At 46.9% G+C, this 11,389-nt stretch overlaps 1 pseudogene; it reads right to left on the bottom strand.

The window, feature by feature from the left end:
• Window positions 1-299: 299 nt before the first annotated feature.
• Window positions 300-10,256, bottom strand: LOC130549727 (uncharacterized; annotated as a pseudogene).
• Window positions 10,257-11,389: the final 1,133 nt, after the last annotated feature.

The following is an 11,389-nucleotide window of genomic DNA, read 5'->3' as shown; positions in this document are numbered from 1 at the left end:
TAGTTCTGCGCCAATGCCACAGAGATGTACTCATCCATGACCCTCTGTTCCGGAATTGAAAGGGGATAGACGCGTTCTTTGGGCATGGAAGCCCAGGCAGCAGCTCGATGGCGCAGTCCCATGGCCGATGAGGAGGAAGTTTGACCGGCAATTGTTTGGAGAAGGTGTCCTGGAACACCCGGTATTCCGGAGGTATGGAGACTGGAGTTTTCTTATCAATACTCTCGACCGAAGTGGAATTCAGAGGAAGCTCAGACGTTTCCAATGAAGACAGAGTTTGGGATAGACAACAATGGTAATCACAGGCATTGCTCCATTTTAACACCGGACTTCCAGTCGATGTCGGGTTGTTGTATTTGGAGCAACGGGCATCCCAGGACGATTTCTGCCATAGACCCCTCCAAGACCCAGAATGAGATGTCCTCTTTGTGGTAAGAGCCGATCTGGAGCTTGACGGTGTGAGAATGGTAACTGATTCGACCACGACCTAGCGGTTTCCCCAATATGTTATGGATGTGAAGGGATTGTAGATTTCTCTTGCGGGATAAATGGAGTAGATTCAGCAATTCGTGAGAGATGAAGTTTCCTGCTGCGCCTGAATCTACGAGGGCCTGTGCTGAGACAGATCGAAGAGGAGCAATCACCATAACATCAAGGAGAGACAATTCGGTGGCTATGGTAGGAGGTCAGATCGTACTCACCACGGGTCGTGGTGGTCGGCTGGTGCAGTCGGCTATCATATGTCCGGAACCCCCGCTATACAGGCAGAGTCTTTTAGATATGCGGCAGGCTCTTTCTTCCTGTGACAGCCGAGATGCATCAAGCTGCATAGGGATCGGGTCTGGAGGGTTCGAGAAGGGTCTGATGGGAGGTTGCGGAGGAGCTACAGTGGGTTCAGTACTGGGGCAGGCTGTTCGTCGTTGGGCAATACGTACGGAGTATTGGATGAGTTTCTCCAGACCGACTGAGTCGTCCTTAGTGGCCAGATGCATGCGAATGTTTGTGTTAAGTCCTTGTCGGAACACTGTTAGTAGGGCAGGTTCGTTCCATCCACTATTTGCAGCGAGAGTCCGGAATTGAATGGCGTATTCTGCCACAGAAACCTGGCCTTGCCGTAACTGCAACAATTGATCCTGTACTGACAGAAGGTTAGTAGACTGACTGAATACTTTCCGAAAATGAGAGAGAAACGTATCTAGGGACATAATGAGGGGGCCACCAGCCTCCCAAATGTTCTTTGCCCAATCCAGGGCCTTACCAGTCAGAAGGGAGATAATATAAGCTACTTTTGAAGAATCGGAGGGGAACAGTCTGGGTTGCATCTCAAAAAGAAGTCTGCACATTAAAATAAACCCGCTGCATTCCTCCGCGGTGCCGGAATATCGGATGGGTGCGGCCATGGGACTGGGCATTGGTACCGGAATATTGGGATTGGGTGGATGTAGAAGCTGTTGTTGTAGGAGTTGAACCAGAGCAGGTAGAGGATCCAGTTGAGATGGTGTTGTTGACATCGTGATTCCTTTTTGGTTAGGTCTTCTGTAATACCACACACGGCTGACAGACACGATGAACACCAAAGGTAAATTAAATCCACTTTATAGGGTAAACGGGTAACAGAGAAACATCCACGAGAACAACGAACAGAGAAACATCCACGGGAACAACGAACAGAGAAACATCCACGGGAACAACGAACAGAGAAACATCCACGGGAACAACGAACAGAGAAACATCCACGGGAACAACGAACAGAGAAACATCCACGGGAACAACGAACAGAGAAACATCCACGGGAACAACGAACGAATAACATCCACGGGAACAGCGAATGAATAACATCCACGGGAACAAAAACGAATAACATCCACGGGAACAACAAACTAATAACATCCACGGGTAGTCAGAGGTAAGCATAACGTTTAACCATGAAACAACTAGACCTGACAAACATGCATGGGTGAGTGCTGATTATATGTGGTGTGGATGATGGCGTGCAGGTGTGACTGTAATCAGTGATGATGAGTGAGTGCACAGAGTTCTGGGAAATGGAGTCCATAACTAAAAATCTGGTGAAAGTGTGCGGGGAGGTGTTTGAAGAGGCACTGATGCAAGGGGCGTGGTCGGCGTTGATACTGCGGGTGTTACAGTTCGGTTGAACACAAAGATATTTGGTAGAATATTAGCAACTGAACATTCTTTGGCATCATTGACTACCTTAGTAGATAAAAATATAATGGTAGTCAAAGGTGACCAAGAATTGTTTGCTTTCCTAAATCCCCCAAAACATCTTTTGAATTCAACAGAACAAAACATATATACAATACCTAGGAAACCATTCAGATAAGTAAATATAGCAATAGAAACGTCTTTTGGAACTTTTATTTGACACCGGAAAATTGAGGGGTCATTGGGCTGCTAGTAAGTAAGCTAACGTTTACATGATGCTAGAATTCTATATAATCTAGTTCAGTGATGGGATGGGACTATTTTGTATTTAAATACCTTTTAATTTTTTTATTGTGTTTTGTATTTAAATGTGTTTAATCTTAGTATTTTTGTATTTTCAAACTAAAATACTTTTGCCAATCAACCTCATTGTTAGACTGCATGGATGGGCAGTGTTTCAAATACATCCATTTGAAATACAAAATACTATTATTTTGTAATAGTATATTGCATTTAAATGCATTTAATCTTAGTATTTTTATATCCTAGTTAATTCAAGAAATCAGCAGTCTAATAAAGAGATTGAAAATACAAAAATACAAAGACATTTTGTCATTTTAGAATGTTCTACTTCTGTAGTTATTTTGGTGAAAGTAACTCAAAAGTAATACAGGAGTCATGTAACGTATTACAATTCTGAGACAGTGATATTGCAAGGTAAGGACTACTTTTAAATAACAGTAACAAGTAATCTGTAATATATTAAAGTTTGGAAGTAACTTGCACAACACTGCTCATCAACACATTATTGTTTAAGTTACCTCCGAATAAAGCACTTCACACCCATGAAGGCATACCTTAGAAAGTGCAACAAAAAAGAGGTAGGACGTCCCAGCTAACAGGGAACGTTCGCACAACTTTCACTAACGTTCTTTAAAAATTGTCTAAAAGTTAGGACAAAACGTTCTTCAAATAACATTAGTTAATATACGTTCTCCGGATGTTGAAAAAAAAAGTTCTTAGAACAATGTTCTCGGGACGTCCTTATGACGTTATTCATACTTGATGAATGTTCTCATAATGATGAGAGAACACGTTCTTAGAACAATATTCTCGGAACGTCCTTATGACGTTATTTGTACTTGATGAATGTTCTCATAACGATGAGAAAAATGTTCTTAGAACAATGTTCTCGGAACGTCCTTATGACGTTATTCATACTTGATGAATGTTCTCAAAACGATGAGAGAAAACGTTCTTAGAACAATGTTCTCGGAACGTCCTTATGATGTTCCTCATACTTGATGAATGTTCTCATCATGATGAGAGAAAAAATTCTTAGAACAATATTCTTGGAACGTCCTTATGCAAGGGAAGTTAGGTAAATCGTGGACAATTGTCCATTCATATAGATTGCCATCGGTCGACTAGGCAGACGAAGGGCTCGTATACCTGAATTGTACGCCAAATTCTCGCTCACTCTTATTATGATTGGGACTTTTTTCCCTTATCGGAGTTTAGGGGCCGGCATGCAAGGGATCCGTATTACTGGCCATCGAACCACCCCCCGTGGGGACGATGAAGCAGGTCAAACCCCTAGTCCCCCTGTCTCGGTTCCTGGGAGCCTGGCTTCAGCTTCCCAGGCCGTCAGGCTGGATAGGGAGGACAATGCGTCTCGGCTACACGATCCAGTTCGCCAGACGCCGGCCCAAGTTTCGGGGCATCCTTTCTACCTCAGTCAGAGGCAGGGATGCGCCCGTGCTTCGAGCGGAGGTCGCCACCCTTCTGGTGAAGGGAGCGATCGAGCCCGTCCTACCAGCCGAGGTGAAGGGAGCGATCGAGCCCGTCCTACCAGCCGAGATGTCCAACGGGTTTTACAGCCCATACTTCATTGTCCCAAAGAAAGGCAAGGGGCTGCACCCCATTCTAGATCTGCATGTTCTGAACAAGCACCTACACAAGCTGCCTTTCAGGATGATCACGTAGAGGCGCATCCTGACGTCTGTCAGATGTCAGGATTGGTTCATGGCAATCGACCTGAAGGACGTGTACTTTCATGTCTCGATCCTCCCTCGACATCGGCCGTTCCTATGGTTCGCTTTCGAGGGGCAGGCATATCAGTACAGGGTCCTCCCCTTCAGTCTGTCCCTGTCTCCACGTGTCTTCACGAAGATCGTGGAAGCCGCCCTCCTTCCCCTCAGGGAAAGAGTTGTGCGGGTACTGAACAATCTCGATGACTGGCCCATCTTGGCACACTCGTGAGATCTGTTGTGTACACACAAGGACCTGGTGCTCCGGCACCTAGATCGTTTGGGTCTACAGGTCAACTGGGAAAAGAGCAAGCTCTCCCCCGTGCAGAGCATCCTCTTTCTGAAAAGTCAGTCGCGCTGTCATGGAGTCGAGTTCCATACCAAGAAAGAGGATGCTCTGAACAATTTCAGAAGCTCCTGGGATACAAGGCATCCTAGGCAGGGGTGGTCCCCCTCGGGTTGATGCACATATGTGACTGCTCCAACACTGGCTACAGAGTCGGGTTCCCTGGAGAGCGTGGCACACCGGCAGCAGGCGTATGGTCATCACGCCTTTCTGCCGACGCACCCTGACCCCCTGGTCTTCCATGACCTTCCTGCGGACAGGGGTCCCCCTAGGGCAGGTGTCAAGGCACATCATGGTTACGACAGATGCCTCCCTGCAGGGTTGGGGATAATAATAGCAAAAGAAACCAGGACAAAAGGGAGTGGGGGTTGATGGCTCTTCTTTCAATGACTCCGACCATTTGGCTTATGCTAGATTCTCTACACTGCTCAACACGACCCAGTTGCTGGTAAGTCTCTAGGACAGCACAACCTGATCATTTGGTTCCTCCGTACCCTCTTGCGACCTTGATGCGGTCCTGGAGCCCCTCGGAGATGCCGCTCTTTCTCACTTCACGATGAAGACGGCTCTCCGGATGGCGCTCAAGAGGGTAGCGGACCTACATGCATTCTCCATGTCCACAGATTGCCTAGAACTCGGGCCCGGTGATTCTCACGCTATCCTGAGACCCCGGCCCGTCTACGTGCTCAATGTTCCCACCACTCCGCCTAGACACCAGGTGGTGAACTTACAGGTACTGTAAGTTCCTCCACCAGGGAGGAAGACCCAACCCCATTCGTGTTGTGTCCAGTACGCGCATTACGCCTCTACTTGGACCGCACGCAGAGCCGCAGGAGCTCTGAGCAGCTCTTTGTCTGTTTTTGAGATCAGCAGAAGGGGAGGGCTGTCTCAAACAGAGATTGGCGCACTGGATCATGGACGCCGTCACTACGGCGTACCTGTCCTAAGATCGCCCATGCCCACTGGCAGTGAGAGCTCACTCCACACAAAGTATAGCCTCCTCATGGGCACTGGCTCGAGGCGCCTCTCTGGCAGACATCTGCAGAGCTGTGGGTTGGGCTACACCCAACACCTTCACGAGGTCCTACAGCTTCCGCGTAAAACCGGTATCAGCTCGAGTCTTGCAGGGCATCAGGTAAGACTGACAGCCGGTAGGGTGTACGCCTATGACAGTACCTTCCCCCCCTTTTTTGTAGGTGGGTCAGCGTACTAATTTAGCCTCCCTTCTTTCCCCACTGGGTGAAGAACAGGCACTCCATCCATCACTAAGCAAGCACCTCCTGCGGGCGGACTGGGCAGAGCAGCCTTGCCCCTTAGGCCGGGTACCAACTGAGTTAACCACAACATCAGAAGAGCTTTATTGCCAAGTGTGCTTGCACACACAGGGAATTTTCTTTGGTGTTGGAAGCTTCTAGTACAGACATTCAACACAATGACAATACAATATAATACGATTTACAGTCTAAAAGATTCTAAATGGTGCATATATAAAATAAAGACTATTTTACAGAAAATGGGGGATAATAACATAAGAGACATTGTACAGGGTAGTATATAGTAGAATATACATATTAACAGATTGTATGTACACTTGTGCAAATGGATAATTTAGTAAGTAGAGGTAGTGTTATATACATGTATACATAAGATGTAGATATAATAAGGCACTATAGTGCACACTATAGGAGTAGTGGAAGTGGAATATTGCTCTTAAGGAGCAGTTATCTGTTTAGGAGGGAGATTGCCTGGGGGAAGAAGCTGCTTCTGTGTCTGGAAGTCCTGGTGTTTGGTGCTTTAAAGCGCCGGCCAGAGGGCAGTAGATCAAAGAGTTTGTGTGTTGGGTGTGTGGAGTCAATGATGATTTTTCTTGCCCTGTTTTTCACTCTGGAATCGTACAGGTCCTGAAGACACCAGGTGTCTTCAGGACACAGGACACATTCCACAACATAGCTCTAACCTAGCGCTACCGGACATTGTAACCCCCCAGCTGGGCGGTTCCATCTGATGTATCCTCAGACTGGTACCCACCTTGGTAACCCATGACCTTCCCTAGGTGGACCTCCACCTTGCGGTTAACTCCTTCAGTCCGCACATTCCTCCCATGAGTTCTCCCCTAACGGCGAGACCATGTTGGTATCTCCACTAAACTCCTCCCTACGGTAGGAAATGGTCTCTGTAGCGCATCCCCCATTTGAGGAAGTAGTGCTTACCCAGTGGCCTTATGTTACCGGGCGGCTTCTCGCTTTCAAGAAAAGCTCTGGGACCCCCTACCCACTGGTGAAATTGCTACCACAATTTCGCGGTAGCGCTCACGGCTGACACGCCCAGGCCAGTCACCTTCGCTTCACTAGAGATTGTGACAGGGCACAGCTTTGTGGCGTTTTCCATGGGAACCCCATCTGTCGGCTCGACACAACGTCAAGAGACCGACAGAAAGGGAACGAGATGTTGTGTCCTTTATTCCACAACACGTGCTGCCCGCTGCAGCAGTTGTGAGAGGTTCTCAGGCTCCTCAGAACAAAGGTGAATGAATGCAGCACGCCATCTTCCTTTTATACCCGGATATCCGGAGTCCGGCATGCAAATTTCATTCGCTAATTTCACTCGCCTTTTCTAAAGAAGTCGGAAGCGATAGGTTCTCAAGGACGAACCCCATCTGTCTTTCAGCTCCACCATCTGGGGTCTCATGTATAAGCGTTGCATATGCACAAAATGGAGCTGTAAACGTGCGTACGCCACTTTCCACGCACAGGTTGAGATCTATTTAAAACAAACTTGACGGGAGAATGTGCGCACCTGTAAGCAAACTCTGACCCATGCGTACGCACATTTTGGAGACAAGAGGCGACACAGCATGCAAAGTTGAACAGATGCGTCTTTAATCTAGATTTAAACTGAAAGAGTGTGATGGGTGCTCCGTTGTCGTCAGCGTTAACTCGTAAGGTCTTAGTTTTCCCTCTGTTGATGTTCAGGCCTACCCGTGCTTAGTTTTCCGCAACTGCTGTGGTCTTATCTTGCATTTGCTGGTGGGTGTGGGAAAGCAACACCAGGTCGTCTGCAAAATCCAGGTGGTCCAGCTGTTTCTACAGCGTCCACTGTATCCCGTTCCGCCGCTCTGATGTTGAAGTCTTCATCACCCAGTCAATTGCCAACAGGAACAGGATCTGGGACAGCAAGCATCCTTGTCTCACCCCTGTTCTCACTTGAAAGGCGTTCGTGAGGTGCTGGCAATGGACTACTTTGCAGGTCATTCCTTCATACGAGTTCTTGATGATATTGGTGATCTTCTCTGGGACTCCGTAGTGTCTCAGCAGCTTTCACAGGGTTCCTCTGTCCACGTTGTCAAACTCCTTCTCATAGTCGATGAAGTTTACGTAGAGGGATGAGTTCCATTCTAAGGACTGCTCTAGGATGATTCTCAGTGTGGCGATTTGGTCTATGCAAGATCGCTCCTTCCAAAAGCCAGCCTGCTGATCTCACAACCGTGTGTCTACTGCGTCTTTTATTCTGTTGAGAATAATTATATTAAAAACCTTGCTGGGGATGGATAGCAGGATTATCCCTCTGTAGTTGTTACAGTTGGTAAAGTCTCCTTTCTTTGGTAGCTTGATGAGGTAACATTCTTTCCATTCTATTGGAATCTGTCCTTCCTCCCATATCTTCTTGAAGAGCGGGTAGAATATATTCACCGCATTTTACACATCTGCTTTCAGAGCTTCTACTGGAATGTTGTCTGGCCCTGCCGCCTTTCTGCTCTTCAGTTGTTTAATGGCCTCACGTATCTCCTCCTTTGTGGGTTCGCTGCCGTCTATGGGTAGGTCTTTGTCTGCAGGAGGTATTTCTGGCGGGCTCTGGGGGGTGGTCTGTTCAGCAACTCTTCAAAGTGTTCCATCCACCTTTTTATTTGTCTCACTTCTCCCATGATGCTGTTCCCTTGTTTGTCCTTCACGGGCCTCTCTGGTCTGCCGGACTTTCCGGACAGCTTCCTCGTGATGTTGTACAGGTCTTTCGTATTGCCTCGTTGAGTTGCTTCCTCTGCCTCATCTGCCAGTGAGTCAATGTAGTTTTTCTTGTCTGCCTTTATACTTTGTTTGGCACACTTGTTGGCCTCTCTGTGCTTTGATCTTCTCTGCTCTTGTGCGGCTGTTGTTAAGGGCTGCTTTCTTCTCTTTCCTCTCCTGGATCTTTTCCAGGGATTCTGCTGATATCCATTCCTTGTGGTTGTGTTTTCTGGGGCCCAGCACCTCCCGGCAGGCTGTTGTCACTGTTTCATTTACTGCTTTTCATCTCTCATTAATGGTTTCTTCTTCAAGCAAATCCTGCAAAGCTTGGTACTTGTTGCTGAGGGTGAGTGTAACGCAGTTCAATAGAAGGGAAGGAAGGAGGCGGGAACCGGCGAACATTTAAACATATTTAATCAAAAAAATAAAAAATAAAAATAATACGGAAGTAAAAGCACAAACATAAACACAAAACTTAACATTTCCGGGCCCGGTACTCTCTCATCGGCAGTCCCGTCGCTCTTCCTCTTATGCTCCCTAGCTCCCCCGTGAGGCATGCGGGACCGGTGCGCGTACAGCTGATACTCATTATCACTCACGCCACCGGCCCCGCGGCTCTCGTCCCGCCTTCCTCACTACAGTGAGTTTAAACTATTCGCTTTTAGTCGGTTCTTTGAGAAGTGTGGTGTTGTATTTCTGGCGTTGTCCTGTTACTCCTGTCCAAGTTTTCTTCAATTTGAGCTTCAGGCATGCCACGATGAGGTGATGGTCTGAAGCAATGTCTGCTCCTCTCCTGATGCACACATCTTGCAGGGATCTCTTGAACTTGCGTGTGATACACACATGGTCTATCTGATTTTCAGTAGACAGGTCCGGTGATACCCATGTCGCTTTGTTTATTCTTTGATGGGGGAAGATGCTGCCGTTGATGACCAGGTTGCTTGTGGCGCATAGGTTAGCGAATCTCTCTCCATAATCGTTCATCTCTCCCAACCCTTGCTGCCCCATTACCTCCTCGTAACCTATATTTTCGCAGCCAATCTTTGCATTGAGGTCTCCCATGAGAATGGTGATGTTTCTTTCAGGCAGTTGTAGAAGTCCTCTTTCGCCTCTTCTGTACTGTCATTGGTAGGGGAGTAGCACTGTACTACGTTCATGTTGATCCTCCTTTTCCTGGTCTTAAGGGATGCTGTGATGATGCGTGGTCCATGGGCCTCCCATCCGATGAGTTGCCTTTGTGCTGTCTTGTAGAGCATGAAGGCCACTCCGTGCATGTGTGGTGCTCTATCTTCTTCTTGTCCTGAATACAGCACCAGCTCTCCTTTAGAAAGTCTAATCTGTCCTGAGCCGTTCCATCTGGTCTCGCTGATCCCCAGTATGGACAGTCTGTAGTTTCTCATTTCTGCCGCCACCTGCGCTGCTTTCCCCGTGTCGTACATTGTCCTCACATTCCATGTCCTGATTCTGGTGCTGGTCCTGGTGGAAAGGATGGTAATCGGCGAAGTAGCTTCCAGGCGCTGCTGGTTTTCACCACTCCGCGTCACTCTTCCTCCCGCTGGAGGTCCATCTTCTGCCAGGGCTGAGATGTCTTGTTTTCTTCTTGTTGTAAAGAGTCTTACTACTCAGCACAATAAATCTTGCTTACATCGTGTACGTAAGCGCTTGTTTATAATGAACATTGTGACTGCAGTGCACTTCACAGCTCTCATTCATCATAGAATCATGTAGACGCCTTTGATTGGCCAGTATATTCATATGCTGAACTGTTACTGGTTGTAATGCTCACCGCTGTAGAAAATAAAAATGTAATGCTGTAATCGACATTCGTTCATTTTTTTGATCGCGACTGTCGTAGTTAGTTTGAATATCTTATATCTTGGATTTGAATGGCATTGTGTTCATTTTGGTGTCATTTTTCCATAGCCTAATTAATTCCAGAGTCCGACCCTAATATAAACACAATGTATGTTAGGAACCGATCTCTCTAATCTAATTATTATCTGCTAATGGAGCCTAATGTTCACTTACACAATGGAAAGTTGTTCAGGAACCCTAAACCCGAGGCTTAATACTGATACTTACTTAAAATACGATGCTTCATTCTTGTGTATCTCTAAATCAGCCAGCATATTCTCCTGTGCAGCTGCACTGGGCTGCTGCTGAACGTCAAAAGAAAAGCTTTGTTCAACGAGAGGTGAAATCACATGTCAATCACCATCAGTAGCAAATAAAATGTTGGGGTGGCACCCATGGTGGCCAATTGGATGTCACTCAGATTCGTATATGGTGGTGGCGTCACTTGCTGATCCAGGATCAGTGATCCTTAGCAGTATTTCTGGTTTGCGCTTGAGGTTTAGAAATGCTTGGGAAAATGTAGCTTTTGTGGACGCTACCGCGCTACTTGATCAAAAAAAGAGCTTCGCTACTGAAAAGCTATTTGATTCAGAAAACAGTGACGCTACCACCACGCTACTGGGAAATGTAGTTAACTAGTAGGGTCACTACTTGTAGCGATGCTACTGCCCAACACTTTCTATTGTTAACTAATTCCCTAGGGTCAAGTTGAGTTTTTTTGACAAGTGGTCTAATAATAGCCACCTTATGTGCTTTAGGGACATATTATAATGACAGAGATTAGTTATAATATCTCTGCACTGTTAGAGAACTATAGACCGGTATCACTCCTCCCCTTCATTGCTAAAACTCTTGAACGGGTGGTATGTAACCAGCTCTCATCCTTTCTCACCCAGAACAACCTCCTGGACAGCAACCAGTCTGGTTTCAAGAGCGGTCATTCCACTGAGACTGCGCTGCTCTCAGTCATTGAAGCCCTGAGACTGGCAAGA

This window comes from Triplophysa rosa, unplaced genomic scaffold, assembly GCF_024868665.1.
Source record: "Triplophysa rosa unplaced genomic scaffold, Trosa_1v2 scaffold160_ERROPOS443136, whole genome shotgun sequence".
NCBI lineage: Eukaryota > Metazoa > Chordata > Actinopteri > Cypriniformes > Nemacheilidae > Triplophysa > Triplophysa rosa.
The sequence above is the reverse complement of the archived record's forward strand: the minus strand, read 5'-3'. Positions and strand labels throughout refer to the sequence as shown.